This window comes from Cavia porcellus, unplaced genomic scaffold (assembly GCF_034190915.1).
Source record: "Cavia porcellus strain 051 isolate PalLab524CR breed Dunkin Hartley unplaced genomic scaffold, mCavPor4.1 scaffold_27, whole genome shotgun sequence".
Classification (NCBI taxonomy): domain Eukaryota; kingdom Metazoa; phylum Chordata; class Mammalia; order Rodentia; family Caviidae; genus Cavia; species Cavia porcellus.
In genome coordinates, this window is record NW_026947510.1 from 32,899,988 (window position 1) to 32,914,643 (window position 14,656).

General features: G+C 38.5%; 1 non-coding gene across 1 annotated transcript; it reads left to right on the forward strand.

Moving 5' to 3' along the window:
* Positions 1–1,049: 1,049 nt before the first annotated feature.
* Positions 1,050–1,188, forward strand: LOC111757049 (small nucleolar RNA SNORA12). The gene has a single exon (XR_002791433.1). It is a non-coding gene; the product is annotated as a small nucleolar RNA SNORA12 (small nucleolar RNA).
* The last annotated feature ends 13,468 nt before the right edge of the window (positions 1,189–14,656 follow it).

Below are 14,656 nucleotides of genomic sequence, written 5' to 3' on the forward strand. Positions count from 1 at the left end.
AAATAATGCTGGGTCCCGTCAGGTTTAGTTAAACGAAGAAGATAGAAGCCACTTGCTTAACTGCTCAGGGCCCTGCATGGGATTGAACCCTGACAGCATCCTCACTTGCACTATGACCATAGTGGAACAGCTGCAGCTCCCCACATAACTAAGGCAGGAAGAAGCAGACGTGAGCGAGCCCATCACTTCTCTCACTGTACTCTGCATCCCCAGCACTCGTGGGCACAGGCCCCCAGTTTCCTCACCTCACCTTGTATTATGAGAATTAAGAATCCAGGTGAAGTAGGCTGCTGTCATCTAGCTTTTCCCACCTCCACACTGAGACCAAGGATCTCCACATTTTTGGGAGGAAAAATAGTGTATCCCAACCCTGTCTTGTAGGAAGAGATGGATAAGCAAATCAGAGTTAGGAACTTTAGAGTCTGCACAGTTCAAAGGAGAGAGAGAGACAGAGACAGAGACAGAAAATGTTCTGCCTGAGGCACAGATGCTCTGACCCTCCATCCCAGGAGTCTGTTCTCTGGATCTCCCCTTGCCTGTGCATAGGCACAGGCCTGGCCTGAGAGCTCCAGTGTGTGTGTTCCAGGAAATTTGGCCATGGTCTCCTGCTGCATTACTAGTAGCCAGCAGGTTATAGGTTGAAAGTACGCTGGAAATTCTCAATGCATTTTATAGTCAGCTGACTTTTTTGGATGACACATAGATGATTGTGGCATTTTTGGCAAGAGCTTGGAGAGCTACAAGAGTATCCTGAGGAAAACAATCCAGCATGTGCCCTCTGCTTTGTGAGCCACAGGAATGACCTTAAGCAATTCTATAGCTCAAAGAGGGTTGCTGTTATCCAGCCTGGATGGTGCCTCTTCTAAATCCCCGGACACCCACATTCACCTCCCTGGGGAAGCTAACCTAGAAACTGTAGCATTTTATGTGCACAGAAAATCACTAACAAACTATTATTGAACATCCACAGGTCACTTGCCTAATTATTAAATCCATATTCAGAAATCAAAACCAGCTTCAAAAGAGTTATTGCTAGAAGTAAGTGGATATGGTGTGGTAGTTTCTTTCTTTGTTAAGTTTTCAAAAGGGTCTGACTCTACAACATACACTGTAAGGAGCTAGCAAAAGCTTAAAAACTGAAATATCTCTCTTGAGCTTTTTTTGTATCAGATAGTGGCTCTCACAATCTATCTCATAAGTTTAAGTCCTGGAGCACTGGGATACCAAGCAAACCCCCACCACCACCACGGTGAGCGGCTGTGAGCATGGCAGGCTCCAGTGGCCCAGGACGGGAGCCATGCGCATTTACTGGGACCGTTCCATGCTGGGACCTGGAGGGCCGGAAAACCAAGCAACACCACCACCACCACCACCCAGTGAGGGGCTATACGCATGCCGGTGTGCAAGCTGAGAATCAAACATCACATCACACCCCCAGGCCTTCTCCACTTAGCAAGTGGGAGCCAGTGATCTGGACATCCCTTAAGAGGTTGACCATAGGCAATGTAGCAAATAGGGATTTCCTTCTACTATCTCTTTGAAGGCAAATATTTTTATCCTTGTTTTGCTTTGTTCTAATTAATGGTGTTATTTTAACCTGTTTTGTTTTGTTGAACTTCAATATACATGAAAGTATGGACAGCTATTTTGAAGAGAATGAGACTCTACCGACAGCCATTAGTGACTTCTCTATTGTCTGGTTATTGTCTGGTATTGTCTCATTCTGTTCAGATCAGTTTTATACTATATTGTTTTGTATGAATTCTCTGTATGCGAAGACATGCACAACTATTTGGAAAAAAACAAGAGACAATATGATAGTGAAGATCTCAGGTCATCTAGCTTTGAAATTTGTATCTCTTACATTGCTTTCTTATGTCCTATTTTGTTCTGTTTTGTTGTGTTTAATTTTAGCCCTCCCCCTTTGTTTTTTGTTTTTTTTTTTTAAATTTTTATTGGTGCCAGGGATCGAACTCACAACCACCTGCTTCCAAGGCAGGTGCTTAGGCCGCTGAGCTAAATCTCCAGCCCCTTTAGCCTCTTTAAAAAAAAGAAGTGCATAACGTTTCAGTATATATTTTATAGCTCTATTATTTGAGGAAGAAACAGCAATAACTTGATAGCCCTAGAAATTTTATAATCTATGAAGATTTTTCATTTTGTTTTGTGGTTTGTTTTTCTTCTCTGGTACTGGAGATTGAATGCAGGATCCTCATAGTGAGCTATATCCCCAGGCCATTTTTTATTGTTAATTTTGTGATGGGGACTCAGTAAGTCACCAAATTTCCCAGACTGGACTCAAACTTGAGATCATCCTCCTTCAGCATTTTACAGTACTGATATCACTGTTTGTAACACTGTAGGTTTGTAACACTGTGCCCATCTATAAAGTGATTTACGGTATGATAAACTTCTATGTCAAAGTTGGAAAGGTTATTCAGGATCCTTGGGAAATCTTTCCTTGCAGGACAAGGACCCATTACACCAGGTGAAAAGCTTTTCTTCATCTCAGAATAAGGCAAACTGAAGGAGCATGGTATTATATAATTTTAAGTGTTTCACTCTGAAACTATGACTTATATAAGTCACAATTAAGACAAAGAAAATTAAATGTTCAACAAAATTGTTACATGTTGCTCTATGAGAATTTCTACATGAAAAATATCTCCTACAGAAAAAAATAATCCCACTTTTTCATATTCCAAGTGGAAAAATTGTAATTAGACAACATCACTATTCTATAAATTAGGAAGACAGGTGGCCTACCCTGGGGAAGCCATGAATAAGATACACTTGTGCAGCCTCCCAACCTATAAACAAACTGCAAACAGAAGCCAGGGGAACTTTATTATTTGAACATACTTAGGTCAAAGCACAGAACCTCAGGTCTGCTCAAACACTAAAGTAAACAACATGTGAGGCATGACTTTTTTTGTCTTTTTCATTTTTGTCGGTACCAGGGATCGAACTCATGACTGCCTGCTTGCAAGACAGGCACTTACACCGCTGAGCTAAATCCCCAGCCCCGGCATGACTTCTTAATAGCCAAGGATTGCTTGAAAAATATCTCTGAAAAACATCTGTCACTGAGAAGGTTAAACATTTTACCGACTGTTTCTTAAAAAATATTATTATGTATTTTAATTATTTAGGGCTGAGCAACAAGGGAGTCTTTCCTGATCAAAAATCTCCCCGAGGATTGGGGAAAATAGCTCAGTGGTAGATCAAGTACTTAGCATGCATCAATCTCCAGCACCACAAGATTTAAGAAAGTAAATAAAATGTTAAATTCCCAACGCACATGCGCGCACATGCACGCAACCCCCCCACAACAATTCTGAAATAAAGTAGCATAGTACCATATCATTTTTAAAAATCTGACAGATCATTGTTATACTCAAATTCAGTGCTCTTAACATCTTTAACAGACATTCCCATTTATTAAAATCTAAGAGTCGGCACCAATCATGGACTGCAGAGGCAAAACCAGGCCCCATGGCAGAGATCCCAGCCCAAAAACCAGCACCATGCACGCGGCCACTGCTAGTTTAGAGAGAGAGCCAGACCCAAGCCTCTTCCCATGAGTCAGGGCCACTTGTGGACTGTGGAGAGAGATCCAAGCCTCATGGGAGGAGAGGAGATCCCCATTCAGAAACTGTATCATTTTCACTTTTTTGTTGGGTTGGGTTTTTCTTTTGTTTTGTTTTGTATGTTAACTCTTTTCTTTTTTTTTTTTTTTTTTTTTTTTGTGCCAGGGATCAAACTCAGGACCTCGCTGCTAGGCAGGTGCTTACATCACTGAGCTTAATCCCAAGCCCGTGTTTTTGTTAACTCTGATAGCATGAGCATGTATTTAAAAGATAGCAAGACATGTTATGGAAGCCATGTACTCACTACTGGCTTGTTTTGATGTTCTTCATTGCATTCATTGTTTTGTTTTTATTGTTTCTATTCTATTCTGTTCTGTTCGATTTTTAATATGTTCAAAGTTGGATTCTGCAGTTATTTTGAAGACAACAAAGGCATTATCATAAGTATTGTTGATTTCATAAGGTTTGGAAGTCCTGTATCACTTACTCTGGTTTATTTTGATTGATTTTATTTTCCTTGGTTTTACCCTCTTTTAAAAAAAAATCTGTTCCCTCTCCCAGGGCTAATTTATATACTACAGCTTCAGAAAGTTGTATGCTACATGCTTAAGTATCCTCAGTGAAGTGATTTGTATCTGGTACATATTTAATGGTATTTTCAGAACAAATGTACTAATGGCTTCTAATGTAATAATGGAATAATGTGTTTTTATTTTGCTTTGTTTTCATTTTTGTACTATGCCGGAGACAGGACATATGGCCTTTCTTGCTGCCAGGCAAGTATATTATACTGAGCTACACCCTCAGCCCTCAAAATAATTTTTTGATGGCATCTGAATTTATCATATAATCTTACTGGCTTTGTTCTGTATCACCACCTTATTAACCAATTTCCCTCACTCCAACTCGGACAATGAAATAATCTCTCGATCTTTTCAAGCACACCAAGTGCCATAGCAATCCTTCTGAGCAAAGTTAAAGAAACATTCAGTGCCCCTGGGAATCAGCACAAACCCAAGCCTCCACAGCATCCACCCCAGGTTTAGCTTCAGCCAATCAGTTCCCAATAGCCATCCAGCATTTCTGCAAATGTTCTCTTCCTTATTCCTTCAGGCCTCTAGAGTGCTGCTCCTTTGTGAAGACTTTTCTTACTCCTGGCCTGGGGATGTCACTCAGTGGTAGGGTGCTTGCCTAGCACATGCACAGCTCTCAGTTTGATCCTCAGTTCTACAAACAAAACAAAAGACTCCTCTTATCCCTCAAGTAGGTAAACTCCCTCTGCATTTTGGAATTCAATATACCTTTGCACTTTCTCATGGTGTATAACCAAATCCTGCTTCATGATATCTGAGATGTGTTTCAGCTTCCCTTCTACACTGAAAACTCTTTTTTTTTTTTTTTTTTGGTACCCGGCGTCAAACTCATGACCTTGTACTTGCCAGGCAAGAGCTTGTGCTGCTGAGCTAAATCCCTGCCCAACACTGAATGAAAGCTTTTTAGAGTACAGAGAGATCTTATTAGCTTTCCAGGACCTTTAATAATAGAAGCAAGTATGTTCATAAACCTTGCTTGTTTTGTTTTGTTTTTGAGACAGGCTCTCAAGGCTGGCCTTGAACTCACTATGTAGCCCAAGATGGAGAACTTGCAGCAATCCTTCTGCCTCTACCTCCTAAGTGCTAGGATTACAGGTATGTGTCACTATTCCTGGCAAACCTCATTTGTATGTTTACAGATCTCATAATGGGCTTTCTAATTTATTAATATATGAACTTAGCCATGATTATATTCAGTATGTCCTATTTACATGTAAAAGCATGTATCTCATGATGTTTTACATCATGAAAGAAATAATGTGAAAGAAAATTAAATGTATTTTGGTACTATTATTATTTTCTTTCTTTTTTTTTTTTCTCACAATGCATCAGATTGGCCTTGAACTCACGGTCTCAGTTATCATTTTTTATTTAATTTTTATTGTGCCTCAGCCTTCTGAGTGCTGGAATTATAGGTATGCACCACCATGTCCCCAGCTCACCCTTTATTATTTATGTGAACATATGACCCAATTTTATTAATCCTTCCATAAGTTTTTCATATACTTTTAGTCCTCTCTATAGAACTACAAAGACATGGAGGATAAGGACAATATTTTTTCTGTCTCTGTTCAGGATCTAAGCCTGCCTAGTGAGTGGCTGTAGGACAGCCTGCTTACTTGGGTGGAAGAGAAGCCCCCTAATACATTCTGTTGCCTGGCCACCCAAGTTACTACGCTGGTGGCCCTGGCTGTCACTTTTTGGATCAGGCTGGTAGTGCTGAGCTGGGCCAACAAATCCTACTCTGTAAATTCCACATTGATAGCCTGAGGCTCAGACTAAGGGCTGGTATCTGGTGACCAAGCAGTTTCTGGCTTTAGATTCTGCTGTGCAGAAAGAAACGTCACTAGAAGGCTTTGGAAAGAACTGGCTTTCTCATTTCCACCTTGTAAATGTAGCATCTTCAAGTAGAGAATGTACCAACCAAGAATTAATCATGGGTTAAAAAAATGTATTTCTCAGAATCAGCTGATTAATTGGCTTTGAGGCAAATGCAAGATTTTGCGTGTGTGTATGTATACATACACACATTTGTACATAATTCCCTAAAGTCAGAACATTACTAAATGCTGTTGCCTCTAGAAATCATATGAAAGCCAGCATTGTTAACTTATAGGCTCTGATGCTAATGGAAATAGGTGAGTAAAAATTCTTTAAGAATCTTATATACTGTGAGCAATTTTGGTTTTACACAATTGTATTAATTTTTCATTATTTACTTTACCCAATGAAAGGCATAAACCTTTAAGAACAAAAACGGTAAAACATACAAAAGAATTCCAAGAAACCACAAAAGATATGCTAATGAGGGAGAATCAAATAAAATATACTTAGAAGGCAATCAAATAAAAAAAAATCTCATGACAGGCAAGGTGACAGATAACCTGAAGAAAAGAACACATGGAAATAAGAAGAGACATTAGAATCCTAATTAAACAGAAGTTCAGAAATAATAATTTACAGGAGACAATAAAATTGGAAGAACATATCAGAAAATATGTGTGCCTACAACACAGCGTAATAGAAGAGAAAAGCACAATAGATCCACATACATGGAGCAGAACACCCTTTCCATGACACAGCTGCTGCCACAGAAGACAAAAACTACCCTGAGCTGACATAATAAGAAAACTCAGGAATGATATTCATGTAAAATTGTTGAATATCTGCCTAGAAGTATGATTTTTAAATATACAGTTGGAAAAATAAAATGCATTAATATTTTACTTATGCAATCTGTTACTACTTCAAGATATTTTAAATACATCCAAAGTGATTTTACACAAGAGAACACTCAGAGATCTACAAAATGGTAACAATGACAATAAATTTTCAGACCAGCTTGCACCATCTACTTCCTTTTCATGTTTAAAATATAAAGATAGCCAGGTGTGGTGGTTCATATTTGTAATTTTTGCACTTGGGAGGCTGAGGCTAGAGGATCACCACAAGATTGAGGCCAGCTTGGGCTGCATCATAAGTTCAAGGTTAGCATGAACTATGTACTGAGACCCTGTTTTTAAAAAATGGTGCAACAGCAGACAGAACAAAAATAGTGAACTAATTAGCAACAAAATCCAGCCTCTCCAAGATCTGATACACAGACACCTGAAAAATAACAGCTTTGAGAAGATAAAGAAAAAGAAGAAAGAAGAAAGAAGAAAAAAGAAGAAAGAAGAAGGTCACTGGGAATTGGGGTAGAACTGCCAGGAAATGAGAAACTACAGCAGGGTATAGGGGTGCACTCCTGCAATTCCAGCAATTGGGAGGCTGAGGCAGAAGGATCTTGAAGCCATTTGTCTTAGTTACTTTTTACTCTTGGCTGAGACAAAATCCCTGACCCCCAAAGTTAGGGAAGGAAAAGTTTACTTCTTACAGTTCTTGGAGGTTTCAGTCCATACTCAGCTGGCTCCAAGGCAGCATGGTATAGTTATTCATGGCTGCTATAAACAGCAAGTAGCAAAATGGCAAGAGAGAAAGACACACCCTCTTCCCTCCATTAAATCTTATCCTGGCTCCACCCCTGGGAGGGTGAAACACTCACACCACCAATCCAAGTGCTAGATAATGAACCAATCACAAATGCTAGATTTGGTCCAGTCCATAATTCATGAGGCTTTGGAGGCTGCTGACCTAAACCATGACACCAGCCTAAGCTACATAGCCAGTTCAAGGCTAGCCTAACTACACAATGAAACCCTCTCTCAAAAAAGAAGATGAAGAAAAAGAAGGGGGGGGGGGAGTGACTCCTTCCACACAGCAGGCAACAGTTGGCGAGAAATCGAGTGTAACATCTACCATATTGCCAGAGTGTTTAATCAGGCACCGTTTCAGGGAGAGGTTATTTGAAACTAAGACTCACAACAACTAAAAACCAATTTCATTTCAGAGCGTCCAGTGTACTCACCTACAGTGACTGGATGAGAGACAGTTACAGAGAGGGTGCAGACTAGACATAGACTGCCTAAGAAGTTTAAACTCAGGCCAGGAAGAATACTGGTCCCCAATTCCATGAGGAGTGTGCTTGCAGAGATGGGCACTAACTAAAGAGATCACCATACTAGCAACAAAGTCTTTACTATAAGTGTAAACCTCATACAACACTAAACAGGAACATGAGGAGACAAGGCAACAAAGTGCATCCAGAAACTCCCAGTACTCCCAAAGTTGATCCCTGGGATCTCGAGAGTGAGGCAATCAAAGGACACACAGCCAAATTATTCAAAAGGATAACAAGAGAGATAAATAATTGATTAATAAGGTGCTTGGCAAGCTCAAAGAAGATAAAACTACATGGGTAATGGATATAATAAACCCAAGGATCAGTGGGTTTACAGAAGACACTAATAAAAGACTAGATGAGCTAAAAAAAAATAATAAGACAAAACATGAATGACCAGGTTAGCAATCAACTAGTCAATGAAAATGTTCCAACAAGAAATTCAGGAGATTTAAAATTCTATTAATAGTACACATTAAGTTCCAGATTTATGAACTAGTTTCATTCCAGGAGAACATTAGTATGTCACATTCATTCATAATTGGACAAATGGGAAGACAAATCTAAGATTAATTAGAATTAATGGAAACTCAGGGGCTGGGGATTTAGCTCAGTGACATAAGCGCCTGCCTTGCAAGCAGGCAGTTGTGAGTTCGATCCCTGGTACTGATTAAAAAAAAAAAAAAAAGAATTAATGGAAATTCAGAACAGTACAGATGGCATAAGAAACCTATTTTCTGATAACAGAAAACTTTCCAAATATAAGGAAAGAATTATACAGATAAGTGAATCATATTGAAACCCACATAGCCACAATAAAAAAAGAACCTCTCTGTGACACATCATATTAAAGTCCTAGAAGTACAATATAGGGACAGAATCTTAAAACTGTTAGAGAAAAAAACACAAATCACTTATAAAAATAAACCCTCAAGAATTACAGCAGATTTCTCAACACAAACTTTAAAGGCCAGGAGAACTTGGAATAAAGTATTTCAAACCCTAAAAGAAAACAACTTCCAACTCAAATGTATGTATTTTGCAAAACTAGCTATCAAAATTGATGGAGAAATAAGGTATTTTCATAACAAAGAGCACCTTAAAAAATTCATGACCACTAAACTAACAACACAAAAAAACTCTCCTTGTGGTCCTAGAAAGAGACAACAGTGCTGAAGGGCTAGTAGAATGACTACACCAGGGATGGTAACAGTAAAGTAGAAGGAAAAAAAGCGGGGAGTGGAGTGGGGATCAGTAACAGGAATAAGTGAATACTTCTCAGTAATAACTCTCAGTGTGAATGGTCTCAGTTTTCAACTCAAAAGACTGCATCAAGAAACAAAATCTAATCATATGTGTTATACCAGAAACATACTGAACCCAAAAAGAAATATAAAGATTGGAAAACAATATTCCATGTAATGGGAAGCCAGAAAAAAGCAGAAGTACCTATACTAATTTCAGACAAAGTAGACTGTAAGTCAAAACTGGTCAGAAGAGTCAAAGAAGGTCACTATATTGTGGAATAATTCAACAGGCAGAGATAACAATTATAAATATATATGGACCATACACCAACATGCTATACTTCATAAAACAAACCCTACTGACTATAAGAAATCAGATAACACCAACACAATTATAATCGGGGAGGGACCTTATATAGATCAATATGTGACAAATAGATCAACTAGACAAAAAAATTAACAAAAAATATTAGAGTTGTGCCAAGTAACAAATGAATATAACAGATATATACATAGTATTCCAATAACAAAATATACATTCTTCTCAGCAGCTCATGGAACTTTCTCCAAAATAGACAACATAAAACATGCTTAAGTTAATGCAAAAGAATCAAAATTATCTCATGCATATTATCAGATTATAGTACAATGAAACTAGAAATCAAAGATAAAAGAAACCACAAAAATTCTACAAACACATGGAAATTAAACAATGCCCTCTATGGACACTTTCAAAATACAAAGATTATTAGCAACTACATCAAAAGCTATTGGAGGGTACAAAACAAATGGGTCTAGATACATATGAATTATCAAAACTGAAGCTAGAAGTCATAAAAATCCTGAGTAATCCAATAACAGGCAATGAAATTAAAGCAGTTAAAAACAAAACAAAACAAAAAAAGAAAAACGAAGACCCTGAGAAGATGGCGGAACAGTAAGCAGCAGAGTAAACAGCCTGTCGAGGAGAAACAGTCCAGATGCTGGAATATAGCACTAGGGAGAAGACAAAAAGGAAGGAAATAGGTCCCCTCTACCCAAGAAGAACCTAGAGTGAAAACTGAGGCCCACAGGGAGAAAAAGAAAAAACTTAAACAGAAGAAGGCAGGAGTTGGTGGCGCTTTCACCTGGAGCCAGAACCACTGTGCAAGAAGTGCTGTTGGAACCTGGGGACGCAGGGTCACAGTGAAGCTGGTGGCTGCCAGCCTGAAGGCCCCTGTGGGGAGATGCAGTGGCAAAGGGAGCAGAGGACTGGAGAAGTGCATTGGCCCACAGTGAGTGTGGGGGACTCAGTCTTCTCTCGGGAGAGGCGATTGGCCAGGGGCCATTTTGGAGTCAGGCAGGATAAGCCTGGGGCCAGAACTGCAGCTGGCTTCATTCAGCCACTCCTAGCTTGGAACAGATTGGCAGAAATTGCTTGGACTGAGTCCTGCCCCTGTGTGCCATGACCACTAAACTAACACCACAAAAAATCTCTCTGTTGTCCTAGAAAGAGACAACAGTGCCAAAGGGCTAGTAGAATGACTACACCAGGGATGGTTAACAGTAAAGTACAAGGAAAAAGCAATCGGCTGGGGGAGGGGGGAATCAGCCACCACTGAAGTTTCCAGAAAGCTATCCCCAACCAGCTCCGTCTGCCCTGCACATGCTAATGTGGTGAGGGCTCCCAGTGGCTAACCAGCTTGGGAGGGAGGTTTCAGCTTGCCCTGCCCCTGCTTGCACTTCAGCAGCCACCAGTAGCCCTACACCAGTGTACTCAGTGGTCACCATCAGATATCCCTAGCCAGCACACTTCAGAGAAATTACAGCCAACACAGGAACCCACTTGTCTGGAAGAAACCAGGAACATGACAAGAGGCAGAAGCAAAAGGCAGTCTCTGGCCTCCAATCCAAGCAGTACTGGCCCAGGAGACATAAACATAGACGAGATCGGGAGTCTCTCACACCTGAAGTTTCTGAAGCAATAGCAACTGAAATAAACGTCAAGAGACTAAAAAAGAACTTAGAACAGAAATACTATCTCAGGTAAAAGAAGAAATGAGAAACATAATAAAACCATTGCTAAGGACCTCTAAAGAAGACACAGATGAAAGAATAGAGGAGCATAGAAAAATGAGGGAAACTTTCAAAGAAGAATATAAAAAAGATTTAGAATACATGAAACAGATTCAAAGAGATTACCAAGAAATTAAAAACTCCTTTGAAAGCTGGCAAAAATGCTTGAAAGAAACTAAAGATAGACTATCAAACCTTGAAGACAGGTTTGCAGCTTGCAATCACAAAAGGAAAGATCTCATTAAAATAACAAGGAACCAGGAAACAACAGTACAAAGGCTAGAAGATGACACGAGAAACTATAACTTTTTGTGTGTGTGTGGTACCAGGGATCAAATTCATGACCTCGCACTTATGCCACTGAGCTAAATCCCCAGCCCAAGAAACTATAACTTAAGAATAAAAAATTTGAGTGAAGAAGCATGAGTAAACACAAATGAAATACAAAAGCTATTTACAGAAATAACTAAAGAAAACTTCCCAAGCATAGGAAAAGGAAATGATATTCAGATAAGTGAGGCATACAGAACCCCAGCCAGCTATAACCAAAATAGATCTACACCCACACATATAATAATCAAGATCCCAGAAATTCAACACAAGAACAGAATATTAAAAGCTGTCAAAGAAACAGATCACCTATAAAGGAAAACCCATCAGAATCATGACAGACTTCTTGACACAAACCATCAAATCAAGAAGAGCTTAGAGTGAAGTATTTCAAGTCCTGGAAGAAAACAACCTCCAACCCAGATTGATGTACCCTGAAAAACTATCTTTCAAAATTAATGGCGAAACAAGATGCTTCCATGACAAACAGGAACTGGGGGAATTCATGACCACCAAACCAACCCTACAAAAAATACTGAAGGACATTCTAGAGAGAGAGAGAAAAAAAGACCATGGTTTCAGGAACAGTGGCAGAGGGGCTCACTGAAGAAGAGAAGACAGTGGAATGAAGAGGAAAAGTAGACTACTAACAGCAGAAAAGTAGCATGGCAGAGATGAGGCAGGGAAGGGTGGCCTAATCAATAATATAGATGGCCTTGATTCACCAATAAAAAGAAACGCAAGCAGAGTGGATCAGGAGATAGGATCTATCAAGTACATTTACAGTCTATAGACTGTAAGTCAAAGACAAGAAAATAATGCTCTATGTGACAGGAACCAGAAAAAAGTAGGGGTAGCTTGCCTATCAGCTTCAGATTGGTTAGAAAGCCATAACACTTTTATACAATGGAAAATGACTCCACTATAAAGAAAGATAACCTTGAGGCTCTTGTAGGTAAATAGATACAACTTGAGATCATGCTTAGGAGTAAAAAGGTTCAGAGTCACTTAGGTGAATAGTGGGTTGCCTCCCTAATCTAAAAACTAAAGGAGTTAGTGGAATCCAAAATGTACAATACATCCCATGAAAGTGAAAGGGGAGGAATTGTTTAAAAAGGGAAGGCAGTGGCCATTGTTAATCTATTATCATGATTTGAAATCCATATTGTTTTCATTGTTCTGTTTAGTGTGATTTTATTCTGTTTTAGTTTGTCTATTTGTATTAGATTTGAGGGTATGGACAGCAATTCCAAAGATAGCAGGATATATTATGGTAACCATTTTTGATTTCCTATTAGCTTGATTTGAAGCCCTGTATTGCTTTCACTGTTTTGTTTTGACTGATTTTATTCTATTGTTTTTTTTTTGATAGTATCAAGTCTGATTGTATAGGCAACTACTTTGAAGACAATAAGATACACTGTGATACCCATTCTGGTTGGACTATTATCTTCTTTTGAAGTCCTATAACGTCTCCAATGTTTTGTTTTTATTGGTTTTGTTCTGTACTGTTTTGTACAATATCATTATGCCTGATGATATAGGCAATTCTTTTGAAGATAACAAGAGGCATTATGGTAGCCATGAATGATCTCCTTGTATTTTGTTTTTAAGTCATGTACCATGTTGATTCTTTTGTTTTGATTGACTTTATTTGGTTTTGTCTCATTTGGTTTTATTCTCTTCAAAAAACAAAATACCTATCAACTAATAAAAGTCCAGGACCTGATCAATTCACTGCAAAATCTACAAGAACTTCAAGGAAGATCGAACGCTAATATTCCTCAAACTCTTTGATGAAATCAAAAGGAAAGGAATACTCTCAAAGTCATTCTAAATATCATTACCCTGACTCCAAAACTAGACAAAAATTCAACCAAAAAAGAACTACAGGTCAGTCTCTTTTAATGAACACTGATGAAAAAGTCCTCAGCAAGATACTGGCAAACAGGATGCAATAAATCATCAAAGAGATCATATATCATGATCAAGTAGGCTACTTCTCAAAAGGATTCAGGGATGGCTCAACATATGCAAATTAATAAATATAGCACATCGTATAAACAGAAGTAGGACAAAAATCACAAAATCATCTCAATAGATACAGAAAAAGCCTTTGACAAAATTCAACATCCACTAATGATATAAACCTTGGAGAAAATTGTTATAGAAGGACCTTATCTCAGTCTGATAACTGCTATTTATGTCGATAATGATCAACATCATATTAAATTGAGAGAAGTTGAAAATGTTTCTTTTAAAATCTGGAACAAGGCAAAGGTGTCCTTTATCACCATTCCTGTTCATTATAGTTTCAAGAAAGAAATAAAAGGAATATGTATAGGAGAGGAAGTCAAATTAGTATTATTTACAGATGACACAATCTTCTACATAGAAAATTCAAAAGTTCCACCAGAAGATGCCCAGAATTTGTAACCAAATTCAGTAACGTAGCAGGGTAAAATCAACATATGAAAATCAATAGCACTTCTACACATCAGTGAAGGTATCCAGAAAGAAATTAAGAAAACAATACCATTCACAATCACATCAAACAAAGCAAATATTTAGGAATTAACCTAAGGAGTAAAAGACCTCTACAATGAAAACTACACTACTCTGAAAAAGGAGAATCAAAGAGGACATCATAAAATGGAAAGATACACCATTCCTGGATAGACAAAACCAAAATAGTTAAAATGGATGTACAGATTTAATGAAATGCAATCAAAATACCAATAGCATTGGTTAGTTACTTTTCTCTTATTGCTGAGACAAAATACCTGATGCCCAGAATTAAGGAAATAAGGTTTATTTAGCTCAAGTTTGTGGAAGTTTCAA